This window comes from Ambystoma mexicanum, chromosome 10, assembly GCF_040938575.1.
Source record: "Ambystoma mexicanum isolate Mex_15411 chromosome 10, UKY_AmexF1_1, whole genome shotgun sequence".
Lineage (NCBI taxonomy): Eukaryota > Metazoa > Chordata > Amphibia > Caudata > Ambystomatidae > Ambystoma > Ambystoma mexicanum.
In genome coordinates this window covers 1,679,447,413-1,679,469,787 of record NC_090932.1, presented here as the reverse complement: position 1 = coordinate 1,679,469,787, position 22,375 = coordinate 1,679,447,413, and the positions used below count along the sequence as shown (strand labels likewise).

Genomic DNA, 22,375 nt, shown 5'->3' with positions numbered 1-22,375 from the left:
GTGCAAGGGCTGAGGCTCTGCCTGAACTGACAGGTGCAAGGGCTGAGGTCCTCCCTGATCTGACAGGTGCAAGGGCTGGGGCTCTGCCTGAACTGACAGCTGCAAGGGCTGGGGCTCTGCCTGAACTGACAGGTGCAAGGGCTGAGGTCCTCCCTGAGCTGACAGGTGCAAGGGCTGAGGTCCTCCCTGATCTGACAGGTGCAAGGGCTGGGGCTCTGCCTGAACTGACAGGTGCAAGGGCTGGGGCTCTGCCTGAACTGACAGGTGCAAGGGCTGAGGTCCTCCCTGATCTGACAGGTGCAAGGGTTGAGGCTCTGCCTGAACTGACAGGTGCAAGGGCTGGGGCTCTGCCTGAACTGACAGGTGCAAGGGCTGAGGTCCTCCCTGAGCTGACAGGTGCAAGGGCTGAGGTCCTCCCTGAGCTGACAGGTGCAAGGGCTGAGGTCCTCCCTGAACTGACAGGTGCAAGGGCTGAGGTCCTCCTTGAACTGACAGGTACAAGGGCTGGGGCTCTGCCTGAACTGACAGGTGCAAGGGCTGAGGTCCTCCCTGATCTGACAGGTGTAAGGGCTGGTGCTCTGTCTGAACTGAAAGGTGCAAGGGCTGAACCTCTGCCTGAGCTGACAGGTGCAAGGGCTGGGGCTCTGCCTGAACTGACAGGTGCAAGGGCTGAACCTCTGCCTGAGCTGACAGGTGTTAGGCAGAAACCTGTGCAGTTCCCTTGGGGAACACTGCAAAAGATTTAAGACTACAGGTATAGCAGTAAACCCACTTGGTAGCAGTCCGCACCACCCAGATTTACCTGGTAGCTGTGGCTGAGCAGTCAGACTCCCCTCAAGAAGAGTTAGGCAGTATGCAAAGTATACACAATATGTACCCAATACACAATAGCACAAGCAAACACTGACCAGAGCTTGGTTTCAAAAGTATATAGTTATTTATTTTCAAGAACACATAAGTTGAAAACACTCTAGCAAAATATAGTAAAACACTCTAAACACAGTTATAAGGAAAGCAGTCCTAATCCTTATTCCTATCTAGACAACTCTAAGTTAACACCACATAATTCAAACAGAGGTGAGCGCTTAACGTTAGATGACACTCTAGTAAGTAAAAAATAGGGAGAAGGAGCAGAATTAGGATAAACACACCACTCTAAGGTTAAGAACACTTTTTGTAAGCTCAAAGAAGCACAAAGTCACAGGTGAGCAAAAGTCACTAAGCAGGGCCCACTCTTAGAGCAGACAGAGCGAAAACGTGCCCAAGATCACACAGTTTGTAGGGATTCAGAGTCTTGCAAAAGAGTTCGGAAAAGAGTTAGAGAGGCTTAGAAAGTTTAGCCAAAAGTGTCCCAGGCAATCCCAGGATCGAAAGCCGGGGGCTAAAACTACCCCGTACAGTCGGTGGCAAGGGAAGCCAGGCGGAACACGGTACCTTAACGGAAAGGATCCTCCAGCGGGGGCAGTTGTTCCAGGCAGTGGCAGCAAGGCTCGGCGTCGGTCAGGGGAGAAGAAGATCTCGCTGAAGAGCAGAAGAAGAGGGTCGATGCACTGCCCGGGAAGAAACCAGCCGCGGAGTCCTCCGGTTAAAGGGTTGTACCGACTTTCGCGGTTGGGGTAAAAGTGGTGGGGTTCCGGTTGCCGGGGTGCTTGGCACTGGCAAGGCGGCCACGAGATACCTCGAAGAGCGGAAAGAAGGTGAAACTGGTTGTCCCCACCAGTCAAGGGAAGGAGCCACTCCGTTAAGAGTTCTCCTCGGTCGTCGGGAAGAGTGGTGAGATGGTCCAGCAGGGCTCCACCGGCGGTGTCGTCGTAGCAGATCAGCTCAGCTCGTCCCTCGTTGGATTCTTAGGTCCTGTGGCGACTTCTGAAGTTCCAGTCCCCAAAGCCCTGCTTTTATGCAGCAAACCCCCATTCACCCAGCCTAGCTGTCACTCAAACATGCTAAGTGGTGAGCCGGCCGGCTCACCACTTGGGCCAATCAGGACGGAGTGCGACTTGAGTTACCTAGGTAACGCAGTCCAGGGTGCCTAAATCCCCCTCCACCCCTCCTAAGTACCCCAGACAGAGTGGCACCACTTTGGAGGGCTTCTGTAGAGAAGCCCGCCAAAAGTGGGACAAAGGGCTCCACTTTGGGTCAGAGTTACAGAGGCGAATGCCAATGCCATTTTAGCATCAAGTTTTGGCAAAAAATCCCCACCGGAGTTATAATAATAAATATATAAACCGGCGGTATGTTTAAGGCTACCGTAAATAAATAATTAAATGTGTTAGCCTAAAACAATGGGAAATCCCATAGGAAAATATTTGCGGTCCAATATAAAACGTAGTTTCCACTGCCACCAGCCAAAACTCGATCAGGGGGGACGGAGACGTGCCCCCTCGACTAACAGACCCTGGGGCAATAGAATTGCCCCAGCCAGTACGTCCACAATATGATGGTTTGTACTGGTTCTGTTCAGGATTTAAGACTAGTAAAGTCTTTGGTGACTTTACATGTCCTGGGAGACAGTAGTCAGTCCCAGGGTATGGAGTCTATGTTGGGGAGTCCCTAGGACAGCCCTGGGTTACGGCACAGAGGGTGCTGTGTAACCCACATCACAAAAATATATGAGGCCCTATGGAGTAAAAGACCCCATAGCCCATTCAACACAAGGGTTAACCAAGAAAACACACTTCAACATGCCCAAGAGTGAGGGTAAAAGAGTCTCACTCTTGGCAGGGGAGAAAAAATAAACCCAGAAATCCAGCAAAGCTGCTGGGGGACTCACTAGGTAGGGAAATTCAGCCTAAACAGAGAATTCTCCCTAACAACAGGTGCAAGGGCTGAGGCTCTGCCTGATCTGACAGGTGCAAGGGCTGAGGCTCTGCCTGAACTGAAAGGTGCAAGGGCTGAGGCTCTGCCTGAGCTGACAGGTGCAACGGCTGAGGCTCTGCATGAACTGAGAGGGGCAAGGGCAGGGGCTCTGCCTGAACGGACAGGTGCCGGGGTTGAGGCTCTGCCTGAACTGACAGGTGCAAGGGCTGAGGTCCTCCCTGATCTGACAGGTGCAGGGGTTGAGGCTCTGCCTGAACGGAGAGGTGCTGAGGCTGAGGCTCTGCATGAACCGAGAGGTGCAGAGGCTGAGGCTCTGCCTTAACGGAGAGGTGCAGAGGCTGAGGCTCTGCCTGAACTGAGAGGGGCAAGGCTGAGGCTCCGCCTGAACTGAGAGGGGCAAGGGCTGAGGCTCTGCCTGAACTGAGAGGGGCAAGGGCTGAGGCTCTGCCTGAACGGAGAGGTGCAGAGGCTGAGGCTCTGCCTGAATGGAGAGGTGCTGAGGCTCTGCCTGAACTGACAGGTGCAATGGCTGAGGCTCTGCCTGAACGGAGAGGGGCAAGGGCTGAGGCTCTGCCTGAACTGACAGGTGCAAGGGCTGAGGCTCTGCCTGAACTGACAGGTGCAAGGGCTGAGGCTCTGCCTGAACGGAGAGGTGCAAGAGCTGAGGCTCTGCCTGGACTGAGAGGTGCAAAAGCTGAGGCTCTGCCTGAACTGAGAGGGGCAAGGGCTCAGGCTCTGCCTGAACTGAGAGGTGCAGAGGCTGAGGCTCTGCCTGAACTGAGAGGGGCAAGGCTGAGGCTCTGCCTGAACTGAGAGGTGCAAGAACTGAGGCTCTGCCTGAACGGAGAGGTGCAGAGGCTGAGGCTCTGTCTGAACGGAGAGGTGCAGAGGCTGAGGCTCTGCCTGAACGGAGAGGGGCAAGGCTGAGGCTCTGCCTGAACTGGCAAGGCTGAGGCTCTGCCTGAACTGAGAGGGGCAAGGGCTGAGGTCCTCCCTGATCTGACAGGTGCAAGGGCTGGGGCTCTGCCTGAACTGAAAGGTGCAAGGGCTGAGGTCCTCCCTGATCTGACAGGTGCAAGGGCTGGGGCTCTGCCTGAACTGAAAGGTGCAAGGGCTGAGGCTCTGCCTGAGCTGACAGGTGCAACGGCTGAGGCTCTGCATGAACTGAGAGGGGCAAGGGCTGGGGATCTGCCTGAACGGACAGGTACCAGGGTTGAGGCTCTGCCTGAACTGACAGGTGCAAGGGCTGAGGTCCTCCCTGATCTGACAGGTGCAGGGGTTGAGGCTCTGCCTGAACTGACAGGTGCAAGGGGTGAGGCTCTGCCTGAACTGACACGTGCAAGGGCTGAGGCTCTGCCTGAACTGACAGGTGCAAGGGCTGAGGTCCTCCCTGATCTGACAGCTGCAAGAGCTGAGGCTCTGCCTGAATGGAGAGGTGCAGAGGCTGAGGATCTGCCTGAACTGAGATGGGCAAGGCTGAGGCTCTGCCTGAACAGAGAGGTGCAAGAGCTGAGGCTTTGCCTGAAAGGAGAGGTGCAGAGGCTGAGGCTCTGCCTGAACTGAGAGGGGCAAGGCTGAGGCTCTGCCTGAACTGAGAGGTGCAAATGCTGAGGCTCTGCCTGAACGGAGAGGTGCAGAGGCTGAGGCTCTGCCTGAAATGAGAGGTGCAAGAGCTGAGGTCCTCCCTGAGCTGACAGGTGCAAGGGCTGAGGTCCTCCCTGAACTGACAGGTGCAAGGGCTGAGGTCCTCCTTGAACTGACAGGTACAAGGGCTGGGGCTCTGCCTGAACTGACAGGTGCAAGGGCTGAGGTCCTCCCTGATCTGACAGGTGTAAGGGCTGGTGCTCTGTCTGAACTGAAAGGTGCAAGGGCTGAACCTCTGCCTGAGCTGACAGGTGCAAGGGCTGGGGCTCTGCCTGAACTGACAGGTGCAAGGGCTGAACCTCTGCCTGAGCTGACAGGTGCAAGGGCTGAGGCTCTGCCTGAACTGACAGGTGCAAGGGCTGAGGCTCTGCCTGAACTGAAAGGTGCAAGGGCTGAGGCTCTGCCTGAGCTGACAGGTGCAACGGCTGAGGCTCTGCATGAACTGAGAGGGGCAAGGGCTGGGGCTCTGCCTGAACGGACAGGTGCCGGGGTTGAGGCTCTGCCTGAACTGACAGGTGCAAGGGCTGAGGTCCTCCCTGATCTGACAGGTGCAGGGGTTGAGGCTCTGCCTGAACTGAGAGGTGCTGAGGCTGAGGCTCTGCCTGAACGGAGAGGTGCAGAGGCTGAGGCTCTGCCTTAACGGAGAGGTGCAGAGGCTGAGGCTCTGCCTGAACTGAGAGGGGCAAGGCTGAGGCTCCGCCTGAACTGAGAGGGGCAAGGGCTGAGGCTCTGCCTGAACTGAGAGGGGCAAGGGCTGAGGCTCTGCCTGAACGGAGAGGTGCAGAGGCTGAGGCTCTGCCTGAATGGAGAGGTGCTGAGGCTCTGCCTGAACTGACAGGTGCAATGGCTGAGGCTCTGCCTGAACGGAGAGGGGCAAGGGCTGAGGCTGTGCCTGAACTGACAGGTGCAAGGGCTGAGGCTCTGCCTGAACTGACAGGTGCAAGGGCTGAGGCTCTGCCTGAACGGAGAGGTGCAAGAGCTGAGGCTCTGCCTGGACTGAGAGGTGCAAGAGCTGAGGCTCTGCCTGAACTGAGAGGGGCAAGGGCTCAGGCTCTGCCTGAACTGAGAGGTGCAGAGGCTGAGGCTCTGCCTGAACTGAGAGGGGCAAGGCTGAGGCTCTGCCTGAACTGAGAGGTGCAAGAACTGAGGCTCTGCCTGAACGGAGAGGTGCAGAGGCTGAGGCTCTGCTTGAACGGAGAGGTGCAGAGGCTGAGGCTCTGCCTGAACGGAGAGGGGCAAGGCTGAGGCTCTGCCTGAACTGGCAAGGCTGAGGCTCTGCCTGAACTGAGAGGGGCAAGGGCTGAGGTCCTCCCTGATCTGACAGGTGCAAGGGCTGGGGCTCTGCCTGAACTGAAAGGTGCAAGGGCCGAGGTCCTCCCTGATCTGACAGGTGCAAGGGCTGGGGCTCTGCCTGAACTGAAAGGTGCAAGGGCTGAGGCTCTGCCTGAGCTGACAGGTGCAACGGCTGAGGCTCTGCATGAACTGAGAGGGGCAAGGGCTGGGGATCTGCCTGAACGGACAGGTGCCAGGGTTGAGGCTCTGCCTGAACTGACAGGTGCAAGGGCTGAGGTCCTCCCTGATCTGACAGGTGCAGGGGTTGAGGCTCTGCCTGAACTGACAGGTGCAAGGGCTGAGGCTCTGCCTGAACTGACAGGTGCAAGGGCTGAGGCTCTGCCTGAGCTGACAGGTGCAAGGGCTGAGGTCCTCCCTGATCTGACAGCTGCAAGAGCTGAGGCTCTGCCTGATTGGAGAGGTGCAGAGGCTGAGGATCTGCCTGAACTGAGAGGGGCAAGGCTGAGGCTCTGCCTGAACAGAGAGGGGCAAGAGCTGAGGCTCTGCCTGAAAGGAGAGGTGCAGAGGCTGAGGCTCTGCCTGAACTGAGAGGGGCAAGGCTGAGGCTCTGCCTGAACTGAGAGGTGCAAATGCTGAGGCTCTGCCTGAACGGAGAGGTGCAGAGGCTGAGGCTCTGCCTGAAATGAGAGGTGCAAGAGCTGAGGCTCTGCCTGAAATGAGAGGTGCAAGAGCTGAGGCTCTGCCTGAACTGAGAGGTGCTGAGGCTCTGCCTGAACTGAGAGGGGCAAGGACTGAGGCTCTGCCTGAACTAAGAGGGGCAAGGACTGAGGCTCTGCCTGAAATGAGAGGGGCAAGGACTGAGGCTCTTCCTGAACTGAGAGGGGCAAGGCTGAGGCTCTGCCTGAACCGACAGGTGCAAGGGCTGAGGCTCTGCCTGAACTGAGAGGGGCAAGGCTGAGGCTCTGCCTGAACTGAGAGGTGCAAGAGCTGAGGCTCTGCCTGAACTGAGAGGTGCAGAGGCTGAGGCTCTGCCTGAACTGAGAGGGGCAAGGGCTTAGGCTCTGCCTGAACTGAGAGGTGCAAGAGCTGAGGCTCTGCCTGAACAGAGAGGTGCAGAGGCTGAGGCTCTGCCTGAACTGAGAGGGGCAAGGACTGAGGCTCTGCCTGAACCGACAGGTGCAAGGGCCGAGGCTCTGCCTGAACTGAGAGGTGCAAGAGCTGAGGCTCTGCCTGAACGGAGAGGTGCAGAGGCTGAGGCTCTGCGTGAACTGAGAAGTGCAGAGGCTGAGGCACTGCCTGAACTGAGAGGGGCAAGGGCTAAGGCTCTGCCGGAACTGAGAGGGGCAAGGCTGAGGCTCTGCCTGAACTGAGAGGTGCAAATGCTGAGGCTCTGCCTGAACGGAGAGGTGCAGAGGCTGAGGCTCTGCCTGAAATGAGAGGTGCAAGAGCTGAGGCTCTGCCTGAAATGAGAGGTGCAAGAGCTGAGGCTCTGCCTGAACTGAGAGGTGCTGAGGCTCTGCCTGAACTGAGAGGGGCAAGGACTGAGGCTCTGCCTGAACTAAGAGGGGCAAGGACTGAGGCTCTGCCTGAAATGAGAGGGGCAAGGACTGAGGCTCTTCCTGAACTGAGAGGTGCAAGGCTGAGGCTCTGCCTGAACCGACAGGTGCAAGGGCTGAGGCTCTGCCTGAACTGAGAGGGGCAAGGCTGAGGCTCTGCCTGAACTGAGAGGTGCAAGAGCTGAGGCTCTGCCTGAACTGAGAGGTGCAGAGGCTGAGGCTCTGCCTGAACTGAGAGGGGCAAGGGCTGAGGCTCTGCCTGAACTGAGAGGTGCAAGAGCTGAGGCTCTGCCTGAACAGAGAGGTGCAGAGGCTGAGGCTCTGCCTGAACTGAGAGGGGCAATGACTGAGGCTCTGCCTGAACCGACAGGTGCAAGGGCCGAGGCTCTGCCTGAACTGAGAGGTGCAAGAGCTGAGGCTCTGCCTGAACGGAGAGGTGCAGAGGCTGAGGCTCTGCCTGAACTGAGAAGTGCAGAGGCTGAGGCTCTGCCTGAACTGAGAGGGGCAAGGGCTGAGGCTCTGCCTGAACTGAGAGGTGCAAGAGCTGAGGCTCTGCCTGAACTGAGAGGTGCAAGAGCTGAGGCTCTGCCTGAACTGAGAGGTGCAGAGGCTGAGGCTCTGCCTGAACTGAGAGGGGCAAGGGCTGAGGCTCTGCCTGAACTGAGAGGTGCAAGAGCTGAGGCTTTGCCTGAACGGAGCGGTGCAGAGGCTGAGGCTCTGCCTGAACTGAGAGGGGCAAGGCTGAGGCGCTGCCTGAACTGAGAGGTGCAAGAGCTGAGGCTCTGCCTGAACGGAGAGGTGCTGAGGCTCTGCCTGAACTGAGAGCGGCAATGCTGAGGCTCTGCCTGAAATGAGAGGTGCAAGAGCTGAGTCTCTGCCTGAACGGAGAGGTGCTGAGGCTCTGCCTGAACTGAGAGGGGCAAGGACTGAGGCTCTGCCTGAACTGAGATGGCAAGGCTGAGGCTCTGCCTGAACCGACAGGTGCAAGGGCAGAGGCCCTGCCTGAACTGAGAGCGGCAAGGGCTGAGGCTCTGCCTGAACGGAGAGGTGCAGGAGCTGAGGCTCTGCCTGAACAGAGAGGTGCAGAGGCTGAGGCTCTGCCTGAACTGAGAGGTGCAGAGGCTGAGGCTCTGCATGAACTGAGAGGGGCAAGGGTTGAGGCTCTGCCTGAACTGACAGGTGCAAGGGCTGAGGCTCTGCCTGAACTGACAGGTGCAAGGGCTGAGGCTCTGCATGAACTGAGAGGGGCAAGGGTTGAGGCTCTGCCTGAACTGACAGGTGCAAGGGCTGAGGCTCTGCCTGAACTGACAGGTGCAAGGGCTGAGGCTCTGCCTGAACTGACAGGTGCAAGGGCTGAGGCTCTGCCTGAACGGAGAGGTGCAGGAGCTGAGGCTCTGCCTGAACGGAGAGGTGCAGAGGCTGAGGGTCTGCCTAAACTGAGAGGGGCAAGGGTTGAAGCTCTGCCTGAACTGACAGGTGCAAGGGCTGAGGCTCTGCCTGAACTGACAGGTGCAAGGGCTAATGCTCTGCCTGAACTGACAGTTGCAAGGGTTGAGGCTCTGCCTGAACTGAGAGGGGCAAGGGCTGAGGCTCTGCCTGAACTGAGAGGTGCAAGAGCTGAGGCTCTGCCTGAACGGAGAGGTGCAGAGGCTGAGGCTCTGCCTGAATGGAGAGGTGCAGAGGCTGAGGCTCTGCCTGAACTGAACGGTGCAAGGGCTGAGGCTCTGCCTGAACTGACAGGTGCAAGGGCTGAGGCTCTGCCTGAACTGACAGGTGCAGGGGTTGAGGCTCTGCCTGAACTGACAGGCGCAAGGGCTGAGGCTCTGCCTGAACGGAGAGGTGCAGAGGCTGAGGCTCTGCCTGAACTGAGAGGTGCAGAGGCTGAGGTTCTGCCTGAACTGAGAGAGGCAAGGGCTGAGGCTCTGCCTGAACTGAGAGGAGCAAGGGCTGAGGCTCTGCCTGAACTGAGAGATGCAAGAGCTGAGGCTCTGCCTGAACGGGGAGGTGCAGAGGCTGAGGGTCTGCCTGAACAGAGAGGGGCAAGGCTGAGGTTCTGCCTGAACTGAGAGGTCCAAGAGCTGAGGCTCTGCCTGAACGGAGAGGTGCAGAGGCTGAGGGTCTGCCTGAACGGGGAGGTGCAGAGGCCGAGGGTCTGCCTGAACGGAGAGGGGCAAGGCTAAGGTTCTGCCTGAACTGAGAGGTCCAAGAGCTGAGGCTCTGCCTGAACGGAGAGGTGCAGGGGCTGAGGCTCTGCCTGAACTGAGAGGGGCAAGGCTGAGGCTCTGCCTGAACTGACAGGTGCAGGGGTTGAGGCTCTGCCTGAACTGACAGGTGCAAGGGCTGAGGCTCTGCCTGAACGGAGAGGTGCAGAGGCTGAGGCTCTGCCTGAACTGAGAGGTGCAGAGGCTGAGGTTCTGCCTGAACTGAGAGAGGCAAGGGCTGAGGCTCTGCCTGAACTGAGAGGAGCAAGGGCTGAGGCTCTGCCTGAACTGAGAGATGCAAGAGCTGAGGCTCTGCCTGAACGGGGAGGTGCAGAGGCTGAGGGTCTGCCTGAACGGAGAGGGGCAAGGCTGAGGTTCTGCCTGAACTGAGAGGTCCAAGAGCTGAGGCTCTGCCTGAACGGAGAGGTGCAGAGGCTGAGGGTCTGCCTGAACGGGGAGGTGCAGAGGCCGAGGGTCTGCCTGAACGGAGAGGGGCAAGGCTAAGGTTCTGCCTGAACTGAGAGGTCCAAGAGCTGAGGCTCTGCCTGAACGGAGAGGTGCAGGGGCTGAGGCTCTGCCTGAACTGAGAGGGGCAAGGCTGAGGCTCTGCCTGAACTGAGAGGTGCAAGAGCTGAGGCTCTGCCTGAACTGAGAGGTGCAAGGGCCGACGCTCTGTCTGAACTGACAGGTGCAAGGGCCAGGGCTCTGCCTGGATTGAGAGGTGCAAGGGCCAAGACTTTGCCAGAACTGACAGTGCAGGGTCTCAGGCTCTGCCTGAACTGAGAGGTGGAAGGGCTGAGGCTCTGCCTGAACTGACAGTGCAGGGGCCGAGGATCTGCCTGAACTGAGAGGGGCAGGGGCCAAGGCTCTGCCTGAACTGACAGGTCCAAGGGCCGAGGCTCTGTCTGGATTGAGAGGTGCAAGGGCCAAGGCTTTGCCTGAACTGACAGTCCAGGGGCTGAGGCTCTGTCTGAACTGAGAGGTGCAAGGGCTGAGGCTTTGCCTGAACTGACAGTGCAGGGGCCGAGGCTCTGCCTGAACTGAGAGGGGTAGGGGCCAAGGCTCTGCCTGAACTGAGAGGGGAGAGGCTGAGGGGCAGAGGCTGAGGCTCTGCCTGAACTGAGAGGTGCAAGGGCTCAGGCTCTGCCTGAACTGAAAGGTGCAAGGGCTCAGGCTCTGCCTGAGCTGACAGGTGCAAGGGCTGAGGCTCTGCCTGAACTTAGAGGTGCAGAGGCTGAGGCTCTGCCTGAACTGAGAGGTGCAAGGGCTGAGGCTCTGCCTGAACTGAGAGGTGCAAGGGCTGAGGCTTTGTCTGACTGACAGTGCAGGGGCTGAGGCTCTGCCTGAACAGAGTTGCAACGGCTGAGGTTCTACCTGAGCTGACAGGTGCAAGGGTTGAGGCTTTTCCTGAACTGACAGGTGCAAGGGCTGAGGCTCTGCCTGACTTACAGGTACAAGGGCTGAGGTCCTCCCTGATCTGACAGGTGCAAGGGCTGGGGCCCCACCTTATCTGACAGCTGCAAGGGCTGGGGCTCTGCCTGGACTAAGAGGTGCAAGGGCCGAGGCTTTGCCTGAACTGACAGTCCAGGGGCTGAGGCTCTGTCTGAACTGAGAGGTGCAAGGGCTGAGGCTTTGCCTGAACTGAGAGAATTACGTTTGATAGGCCATCTGGTCCTGGGGCATGAGAGGTACTAGCTTTCTTTATCAAGGTGACTATTACCTCCAAGTCGTGATCCAAATTCCAGACCGGCTGTGATTTAAAGATCTGTAATTCTAAGGAACCCGGTTCGGAGTATAACCTTTCAAAATGGTTTGTCCATTTATCCTCCGAGACAGCGTTTGATTGATCATTTGTCTGAGTGTTACCATTAGATTTAATCAAATTCCATACTGCGCACAAATCTTTCTTACTGATGGCTTTAAGCATTCTTTCTGCATTCTGTTGGATCATAGAAACCGATTCCAACAAAGCCAATATTTATATTGGTTTTTCAGTTTCTTGATGAATGTGTCTATATCGGCCAAGGGGTTATTCTTAAGGAGCCTAATTGCATTCCTCAGAGCACGTCTTTTCACGACTAGCTGTATATAATCACCTGAGAAATTGAGCATGTGTGAAATTCCGAGAGGAAAATAACTTACTGTTTGTTCGTCGTATCAGGCCCTGGTGCTAACGTTTCAACTGCACTCTCATTCTAGAGAAGCCAGAGACTGTGCTAAGCTTGAGTTTACCATCATATCCTGTGCTGAAAACGTGGTGAAGGGAAGCCAAAGGCTTGAACATCCTGACATATTATTTCTTGAACACTTCTTTCTTTTACAAAACATTGTTTCCACATTATTTGTATTTAGAGGTAAGGATTGGCAATAGGTTTATTAGTATAGGCACTTTTATTTTGACGAGACACCACTAAGACCTGCGTTATTATTTGATGTTCGTAGCTTGCTCCCATCTGTAGATTTAGGATTAGATGGTCGTTTCTCAAACCCTTTTTGAAGTTCAATAAACACCCTTGAATTGTGGTCACGTGTGTCTGTCTTACTGTTGATAACATGCCTTCCTTAGAGACATTTGGAGCATCATCAGACCTTCTTCAAATTAACATTGCTTGACTTGATGATCTGTTACCAAACCATTGAAATCTTGGCCTCAGATGCATCCTTCTATATGAAAGATAGAAGGGGCATGCTAGAAGGAAGTGCTCCAGTGATTTGACCCTATGCAGGCAGTATAGACATTTATTTGATTCCGTCGTAACCCATGCATTCCGTATTGCTGCCACTGGTAGGATGCTAGGATGTTGAACCTTTATTTAGTATACAGCAACCTAGGTCTCATAATATCCAAATATGATATATATCCCCTGCTGCTCTTATTCTCCAAATAGATTATCATTGCAGAAGTGAATACAGATCTCAAGAAGTCCTGATCTATTTTCTGCTGGTAGGTTGCTTCGATGATTTGTTTAGCGTTACCCCCAATGTCAGCAGGACACTGCCAGAGATCACTATGACCTATCAAATGCAGCCAACTTTTGACACACGAAAACCACTTCATACATAAAGCTCCTGGCTGCCCCCAAAATGTCAATAAACGTATGTAGCTCTACTCTGCTCCACAATCTTATTCAATGTAAAATGGGTATTAGGGTCACAATGGCCCCTGTGGCAGGTAGAGCAATCTCCCCGTCGATTAAGATTGTGGATGTCCCACACGGGGGTCTTAGGGTGTTCTTTATTAAACCATTCTCAAATGTCCCCAATTTCCTACAGTTCGAGTGGCCCCAGAGCTCTGCACCATATAAGGCAGCCTGCTTGACTTGGGCCTTTTACATCTGAAGAAAGGAGGAGTTGAGTGGTAGAGGCCAGGAGGGAGGAGGAGAGGTCTGCCCACTCAGAGAGAAATGAGGTGATTTGACCAGGAGGCCGGTAGATGGTAACCACAGTAAGAGAATGGGTAGGCGAGAGAGAAAGCCTACAGCCAAGGCATTCAAAAGAGAAGTAAGTCTGAGTGGGAATGATAGAGGCAGGAATCCACTCAGGAAAGATCAGGGCTACCCCCCCACCGGGAGGATCTGGGTGCTGAGAGGATCTTGTAGCCATCAGGGAGGAGAGTGTATAAGCTCGTGACTGAGCTGGCCGTGAACCATGTCTTAGTAAGACCAAGGACATCAAGGTCTAGTTCTTCAAGGAGGTGGCAGATGTCAGAGGAGTGTTTGACGGCAGAGCAAGAGTTGAGAGTGGCAATATGAAGAAGGTTGCCAGCCTTAAAGACCTTCCGGGGAGGGGTACAGATCGGAGGTATGCCCTGTGGAGGAGAAAGAGCCCTCGGAGGGGCAGAGGAGGAGGAGGAGGAGAGTGAGGGCAAGGTAGCCAAGGGGAGAGAGGAGGGGACAGCAGGAGATGAAAGGAAATTGATGAGGCGAGGGAAGCGCCTATCAAAGAGGAGGAGATTGGCCTGAGGGCCTTGGACCATGACAGGGCCATTAGGTAGACATTAATGAATGTATCTATGTTAAATGGTAACCCTACCCCCTCACAAACCTATGAGAACAAATGCAGTTGCTGCATTTTTCACCCAGAGGACAATTTAGAATCGCATCATACGCCAACAATAAAACAGGGATTTTGTCTCCAGCCAGAGCCGGGGCATCAGTGTTAGGCAGAATCCTGTGCAGTTCCCTTAGGGAGCACTACAGAAGATTAGGACTACAGGTGTGAGCAATAAATCCCCTTTGGTATCAGTCTGTACCACTAAGATTTGGTTGGTAGCTTTGGCTGAGTAGTCAGACTTATCTCAAGAGGGAGATGAGCAGTATTCAGGGTTTACACAATAGGCCTTCAGCACTTTGGAACAAGGAAACACTGACCAAAGCTTTGTATTAAAAAGGAATATATATTTATTTTGTACACTACTAATAAAACACCTTTATCACGGTTCTTAAATAAGTTAAATTCAGTCAAAGGATGTATACACAACTCCCTAGTTAAATTGTAGACAAGTTTGAGCAAGAGTGAAAACTGAGCAAAATGGCACAGTGAAAACCAAACAGAAATGGCACTCTAGCAATTTCTTCCAAGGGAATGAAAACACAAGTCATATAGAAATATCTTCTTATAGGCCCCAGCAACACTTCCCATGGGTTTGTGAACTAGTTTAGGCAAGGCAGTACATCAGTATAGCAAATACTTAAATGAAAACTGAGCAACATGGCACAAGGTTTAAAAGTGGGAAGGAAGGGGTGTTTATAAGAAGTAGGTGCACCAACACAGTTCTAGCTGAGAAGCAATCTAGTGAATACAGTTCTAACAAATGTAGCCAGAGTCTGTAGGCCTGTGCCAGAGTCAGTGGTACAGGGCAAGGGCCCAGGAGCAAAACGTTCTGCAGTCAAGTCTTTGGTTAACGAGGTTGAAAAGGTGGATGCAGAAGGTGAAAGACAATGTTAAGAGAGAGGGGCGGCCAACCCAACAGGTAGGTAAAGGATTTAAAACACCTTTAGCTCTACCACGCAGAAAGGGCAGCCTGGCAGAACAATGTACCTTATAAATGAAGAAGTGGCTCCTGAAGTGGCTCCTGCGGTGGCGGTTGTTCCTGGTAGTTCCTGCAGTTAGGGGGATCCAGCAGAGGAAGAGAGGTTCTCGTCGTGGAGGACGGTTCGTGTTACTGCACTACCCAGGGATGAAACCAGCCGCGGTGCTGCCCGACGAATAAAAGGTACGCTCCTTTAAACCGTGGTCTGGGTGGACGGGTGCCTGGCTACCCGGTCTCCAAGTAAAGGGTACTGGTGATTCGACCAGGGCAGGTCCAGGAAGGCGATTGGCAAACTGGTTGGCCCCACCAGCTCAAGGGAAGAAGGCTCTTGCAGATGAAGATCTTCTCTCGTCGTGTGGAGAAAAGTGGTGAGACGCTGCAGCAGGGCTTCACCGGTGGTTCAGTCGTTGCAGATGTCTTTAGCTTCTCTCCTCTTCGGCTTCTGAGTTCCAGTGGCGACGTCTTGCTCTTCAGTCCTCAGGACCCTGTTTTTATGCAAAAAGAGCCCATTTATACAGCCTAGCTGTCACTCACACAGTGGAGTGGTCATCTTGGTGGGAGACCCTCCAGCCTATCAGGATAGAGTGTGACATGGGTTGCTGAGGCAACCCTGTCCAGGGGTCCTACTCCCCCTCCCACACAATGGATCCACCCCAGACTCAGTGGCGCCGAAAGGAGGGCTTCTTGGCAGAAGCCCGCCAAAAGGACGAACAAAGGATCCCTGACCTGGGTTAGGAGTTTAGAGAAAGACACGAGAAAGAAGTTATATAAAAGTTCTGGCAAATAAAACCTACCAGAGTAAAGTTAATATTAAAATACACCGGCGGTATGTTAGAGGCTGTCAGAGAATGTGGTAGCCTCGAACAATGGGAAAATCCCATAGGAAAATATTCACGGTTGAATATTTACGGTAGTAACCACTGCCACCAGCCAGAAACTTTTGCGAGAGGGACTGTACGGTACCCTCTCGAAAATGAACACAAGGGAAAATCTATTAACCCTTCCCAGGACCTCCATAGTAAGATGGGTTGTACTGGTTTAGTTCACAAAAATTGACTAGTAAAGTCAATGGGGACTTTACATGCCCTGGGAGACAGTAGTCAGTCCCAGGGTATGGAGTCTATGTTTGGGGGTCGCTACGACACCCCTGTGTCACTGCACGGAGGGTGCTGTGTAACACATCTGAGTAAAGATGGTTCCTATGTAGGTGAGAGAAACCCCATAGACATTAAACACAAAAATAGCCTAGAACACACATAGCAAAAATGTCTAAGAGTGGGGAAAAAGAGTCTCACTCTTAGCAGGAGAAAAAAAAAAACCTTAAAATCCAGCAAAGCTGCTGGGGGACTCTATAGGTAAGGGAAATTAGACATAGAATGAGAATTCTCCCTATCAATCAGAGGGCCTATTTACCAGTTTACTTATCAGGACATTAATGTATAACAAAAAAGAGGGTGGTGGCCAAAACGCAACCCTAGAGAACACCCTTTTCTACTTGGATAGGTTTGGTAGTCTCCTTCCTAAGCCCCACCCAATTACAGCATTATTTCCCTCGTACATTAGCAGTATAGCAGACAATAAGCGGCTTGGTAGGCCATTTTAACCAATATGAGATTTCCTTAAACTGACATTACTTTGAATGCTACTTACAAAAGGGTCGAGTTCAGAATATGGAAAATAATATCATTCTCTTTTTGTTCAACATCATTATCTTTTTAATGTATGATAGAGGGTACTTTTTCTCATATATAATATATATTGTCAGTTTGGTTTACTATCCATCCCAGCGTTGTTTCACTGATAAATTTCGGGCGTTCCCTTTGAAGCGCAGACTGTTACTGCTAAACTTGCCCTATGGCAGGCCACTGCGCCGTATCATCGTACCATTCTCAGTGCCAAACAGATTCACAATGTCTCACTTATTGAGACCTCCTGTATCTACGCCAAAGAGTTGTTTACAATTGTATGGAGTCTTTCCTCAGCTGCACCTGATCCTGTCCCACTTACGCAGGACCCATGAGATTCCTTGTCCCTCTTTTTTGTGGATTAAATTAGGTCCAAAATCAACTCCTCCTCTGTTCAGTTATTCAATCCGCATTCTCCTACAGAATCCTTGCCTGCCACTTCTTGGTCTACATTGTCTACTGTCTCTCCATTTGATGTCTCTGCGGCCATGTTCAAACTTGTCTGCCGCCCCTGGGCATCCAATTCCTGCTTTGTATTATTAAGGACATTCTGCCTCACTTTGTCCATCTGTTGCCAAAGCTGTGAACACTGCCTTGCTTATCAGGGTTATCCCCACTTCCCCAAGCATGCCACTGTTATCCTTCTGCTAAAAACAACTCCTTGGCCCCTTTGGTCCCAGCCGATCTCTCTCCTCCTTTTCTCTATGAAACTTCTGGAATACTTGGTCCGTTTTTTGCTCACCACACCTGCTCAATGCACCAGCAGGGCCCCTCCAACTACTCAGATGTGGGTTTGTCTTTCTCTATTTAGTGATGCTTCTTGAGATACTGTTTTTAAGATGTGATGTGCCTGTTTTGTTCATGATATATTTGTAGCCTATTTCTGTATTGTTTTCCCAGCTGTGACTGTCCTACCAGTTCAGGGATCCTGAGCTCCCCACCCCTCCTCATCTTACCCTTGGGGATAGGTGTTTTCCTGCGTGCATAATGTGCATATGGCCAATGTCCCTAGTCTTGCTTCCTGTGTATACACACTGCCTATGTGTAGGTAGTTGCATGGTTTTGCATGGCTCCCCTATGCTGTAGCCCTGTCCTTGGCTACATGCTCCTTCATTTAGAGGTGTGTGCACACTTTCACCTGTTCCTTGTGCACTTACCACATCTTCCATCCAGATCCGCGGACTCCACTCCTCAGCCGAAATAGCTCAGTTGGGAGAGCGTTAGACTGAAGATCTAAAGGTCCCTGGTTCGATCCCGGGTTTCGGCAGAACGTTTTGAACTTTGAAGAGAACATATTTATTTACACTACCATTGACCTACCCACACCCCCTCGTAATTATAGAAAACGACACCACTGGCGCGAAAGAACTGAGGCACGAGAATAAGAAACGTCGTCATGGGAGTCCGGACAGGGCGGCATAGCAAGACACAGCACGGGTGGTACTCGCACACCAGGTACCAATGACCCGGTGCGCCCCCCGCCCCCTCCCACAAAGTCACACACCACAGAGTACCCCTGCTCCGCTGCTCGGCAACCTGTGTGGTGTGCCCGAAAGGGGGCGGGCGATGGCTGGCAGCCTATCAGATAGGCCCGTGGTGGCTGACTCCCCGCCTCTTCGGTGGGTGGCAGCCTATCAGACAAGTCTATTATTGCTCATGCACCGCCTCCTTGAGTGAGTGAGGGACGGTGGCTGGCAGCCTAGCCGCCTCCTTGAGTGAGGGACGGTGGCTGGCAGCCTATCAGAGAGGGCTGTTGTGACTCATGCACCGCCTCCTCCGGTGAAGGGACGGAGACTGACACCCAATCAGAGAGGGACGTGACTGCTCACGCCCCGCCTCCTCTTTGGGAGGCTCTATGGGCAGCCTATAATAGCGCACTGTGACTGCTCACGCCCCGCCTCCTCTGTGGAAGGCATTATGGGCAGCCTATAATACCGCACTGTGACTGCTCACGCCCCGCCTCCTCTTTGGGAGGCTTTATAGGCAGCCTATGATAGCGCACCGTGGCTGCTCATGACCCGCCTCCTCTTCATATAGGGCTTTTCCGCTGGGAGCCCCAGCGGTCCTCGTTAGTATAGTGGTCAGTATCCCCGCCTGTCACGCGGGAGACCGGGGTTCGGGGGAGAGTCACTTTTCCTTTTACAATTAAATGAATTGTAAAGTTATTTGTGTTTCTTTTCCACATTTCCTTTGCTCACAATGTACACACTCCCTGTACGATTGGATTGAGTTTATTTAGGGTTCTTACATGTGATTTCAGATTTGAACAACTTGGGATCTCGTTTGTCCAGGGCATTGGAGCGGGGGGGGGGGGGGTTTGTAGTAAAGTCACTACATTCATTACTTCCCCCCCTCTCCGCCCCCCCCCACGGAGATTGTAGTCCGCGGGCCATGCTCGCGTTTGGCCCTTGCTTTGGGGATTTTATGTGGGTGCATGTCGGCGAGATTCCTGCTGCTGTTGCCCAGGGGCATTATTATAATCTGGAGATTACAGCCCACAGGCCCTTGCTAGTGCTCTTTAGGGGTCAAACTATGGTCTCCCTGAGCTGACAGGTGCAAGGGCTGAGGTCCTCCCTGAGCTGACAGGTGCAAGGGCTGAGGTCCTCCCTGAGCCGACAGGTGCAAGGGCTGAGGTCCTCCCTGAGCTGAGAGGTGCAAGGGCTGAGGTCCTCCCTGAGCTGACAGGTGCAAGGGCTGAGGTCCTCCCTGAACTGACAGGTGCAAGGGCTGAGGTCCTCCCTGAACCGACAGGTGCAAGGGCTGAGGTCCTCCCTGAACTGACAGGTGCAAGGGCTGAGGCTCTGCCTGAACTGACAGGTGCAAGGGCTGAGGTCCTCCCTGATCTGACAGGTGTAAGGGCTGGGGCTCTGCCTGAACTGAAAGGTGCAAGGGCTGAACCTCTGCCTGAGCTGACAGGTGCAAGGGCTGGGGCTCTGCCTGAACTGACCGGTGCAAGGGCTGAACCTCTGCCTGAGCTGACAGGTGCAAGGGCTGAGGCTCTGCCTGAACTTACAGGTGAAAGGGCTGAGGCTCTGCCTTAACGGAGAGGGGCAAGGGCTGAGGCTCTGCCTGAACTGAGAGGTGCAGAGGCTGAGGCTCTGCCTGAACTGAGAGGTGCAAGAGCTGAGGCTCTGCATGGACTGAGAGGTGCAAGAGCTGAGGCTCTGCCTGAACTGAGAGGGACAAGGGCTCAGGCTCTGCCTGAACGGAGAGGTGCAGGGGCTGAGGCTCTGCCTGAACGGAGAGGGGCAAGGCTGAGGCTCTGCCTGAACTGAAAGGTGCAAGAGCTGAGGCTCTGCCTGAACTGACAGGTGCAAGGGCTGAGGTCCTCCCTGATCTGACAGGTGTAAGGGCTGGGGCTCTGCCTGAACTGAAAGGTGCAAGGGCTGAACCTCTGCCTGAGCTGACAGGTGCAAGGGCTGGGGCTCTGCCTGAGCTGACAGGTGCAAGGGCTGAGGTCCTCCCTGAACTGACAGGTGCAAGGGCTGGGGCTCTGCCTGAACTGACAGGTGCAAGGGCTGAGGTCCTCCCTGAGCTGACAGGTGCAAGGGCTGAGGTCCTCCCTGAGCTGACAGGTGCAAGGGCTGAGGCTCTGCCTGAACTGACAGGTGCAAGGGCTGAGGTCCTCCCTGAGCTGACAGGTGCAAGGGCTGAGGTCCTCCCTGATCTGACAGGTGCAAGGGCTGGGGCTCTGCCTGAACTGACAGGTGCAAGGGCTGGGGCTCTGCCTGAACTGACAGGTGCAAGGGCTGAGGTCCTCCCTGATCTGACAGGTGCAAGGGTTGAGGCTCTGCCTGAACTGACAGGTGCAAGGGCTGGGGCTCTGCATGAACTGACAGGTGCAAGGGCTGAGGTCCTCCCTGAGCTGACAGGTGCAAGGGCTGAGGTCCTCCCTGAGCTGACAGGTGCAAGGGCTGAGGTCCTCCCTGAACTGACAGGTGCAAGGACTGAGGTCCTCCCTGAACTCACAGGTACAAGGGCTGGGGCTCTGCCTGAACCTACAGGTGCAAGGGCTGAGGTCCTCCCTGATCTGACAGGTGTAAGGGCTGGTGCTCTGTCTGAACTGAAAGGTACAAGGGCTGAACCTCTGCCTGAGCTGACAGGTGCAAGGGCTGGGGCTCTGCCTGAACTGACAGGTGCAAGGGCTGAACCTCTGCCTGAGCTGACAGGTGCAAGGGCTGAGGCTCTGCCTGAACTGACAGGTGCAAGGGCTGAGGCTCTGCCTGAACTGAAAGGTGCAAGGGCTGAGGCTCTGCCTGAGCCGACAGGTGCAACGGCTGAGGCTCTGCATGAACTGAGAGGGGCAAGGGCTGGGGCTCTGCCTGAACGGACAGGTGCCGGGGTTGAGGCTCTGCCTGAACTGACAGGTGCAAGGGCTGAGGTCCTCCCTGATCTGACAGGTGCAGGGGTTGAGGCTCTGCCTGAACTGAGAGGGGCAAGGCTGAGGCTCCGCCTGAACTGAGAGGGGCAAGGGCTGAGGCTCTGCCTGAACTGAGAGGTGCAAGAGCTGAGGCTCTGCCTGAACGGAGAGGTGCAGAGGCTGAGGCTCTGCCTGAACGGAGAGGTGCTGAGGCTCTTCCTGAACTGACAGGTGCAAGGGCTGAGGCTCTGCCTGAACTGACAGGTGCAAGGGCTGAGGCTCTGCCTGAACTGACAGGTGCAAGGGCTGAGGTCCTCCCTGATCTGACAGCTGCAAGAGCTGAGGCTCTGCCTGAATGGAGAGGTGCAGAGGCTGAGGGTCTGCCTGAACTGAAAGGGGCAAGGCTGAGGCTCTGCCTGAACAGAGAGGTGCAAGAGCTGAGGCTCTGCCTGAACAGAGAGGTTCAGAGGCTGAGGCTCTGCCTGAACTGAGAGGGGCAAGGCTGAGGCTCTGCCTGAACTGAGAGGTGCAAATGCTGAGGCTCTGCCTGAACGGAGAGGTGCAGAGGCTGAGGCTCTGCCTGAAATGAGAGGTGCAAGAGCTGAGGCTCTGCCTGAAATGAGAGGTGCAAGAGCTGAGGCTCTGCCTGAACTGAGAGGTGCTGAGGCTCTGCCTGAACTGAGAGGGGCAAGGACTGAGGCTCTGCCTGAACTGAGAGGGGCAAGGACTGAGGCTCTGCCTGAAATGAGAGGGGCAAGGACTGAGGCTCTTCCTGAACTGAGAGGGGCAAGGCTGAGGCTCTGCCTGAACCGACAGGTGCAAGGGCAGAGGCCCTGCCTGAACTGAGAGGAGCAAGGGCTGAGGCTCTGCCTGAACTGAGAGGTGCAGGAGCTGAGGCTCTGCCTGAACGGGGAGGTACAGGAGCTGAGCCTCTGCCTGAACGGAGAGGTGCAGAGGCTGAGGCTCTGCCTGAACTGAGAGGGGCAAGGCTGAGGCTCTGCCTGAACTGAGAGGTGCAAGAGCTGAGGCTCTGCCTGAACTGAGAGGTGCAGACGCTGAGGCTCTGCCTGAACTGAGATGGGCAAGGGCTGAGGCTCTGCCTGAACTGAGAGGTGCAAGAGCTGAGGCTCTGCCTGAACAGAGAGGTGCAGAGGCTGAGGCTCTGCCTGAACTGAGAGGGGCAAGGACTGAGGCTCTGCCTGAACCGACAGGTGCAAGGGCCGAGGCTCTGCCTGAACTGAGAGGTGCAAGAGCTGAGGCTCTGCCTGAACGGAGAGGTGCAGGGGCTGAGGCTCTGCCTGAACTGAGAAGTGCAGAGGATGAGGCTCTGCCTGAACTGAGAGGGGCAAGGGCTGAGGCTCTGCCTGAACTGAGAGGTGCAAGAGCTGAGGCTCTGCCTGAACTGAGAGGTGCAAGAGCTGAGGCTCTGCCTGAACTGAGAGGTGCAGAGGCTGAGGCTCTGCCTGAACTGAGAGGGGCAAGGCTGAGGCTCTGCCTGAACTGAGAGGTGCAAATGCTGAGGCTCTGCCTGAACGGAGAGGTGCAGAGGCTGAGGGTCTGCCTGAACTGAGAGGGGCAAGGCTGAGGCTCTGCCTGAACAGAGAGGTGCAAGAGCTGAGGCTCTGCCTGAACAGAGAGGTGCAGAGGCTGAGGCTCTGCCTGAACTGAGAGGGGCAAGGCTGAGGCTCTGCCTGAACTGAGAGGTGCAAATGCTGAGGCTCTGCCTGAATGGAGAGGTGCAGAGGCTGAGGGTCTGCCTGAACTGAGAGGGGCAAGGCTGAGGCTCT

At 54.9% G+C, this 22,375-nt stretch overlaps 1 non-coding gene across 1 annotated transcript; it reads left to right on the top strand.

Annotated features, from left to right (window-relative positions):
* The first annotated feature begins 17,422 nt into the window (after nt 1-17,422).
* Nucleotides 17,423-17,495, top strand: TRNAF-GAA (transfer RNA phenylalanine (anticodon GAA)). Its single transcript has one exon. It is a non-coding gene; the product is annotated as a tRNA-Phe (tRNA).
* The last annotated feature ends 4,880 nt before the right edge of the window (nt 17,496-22,375 follow it).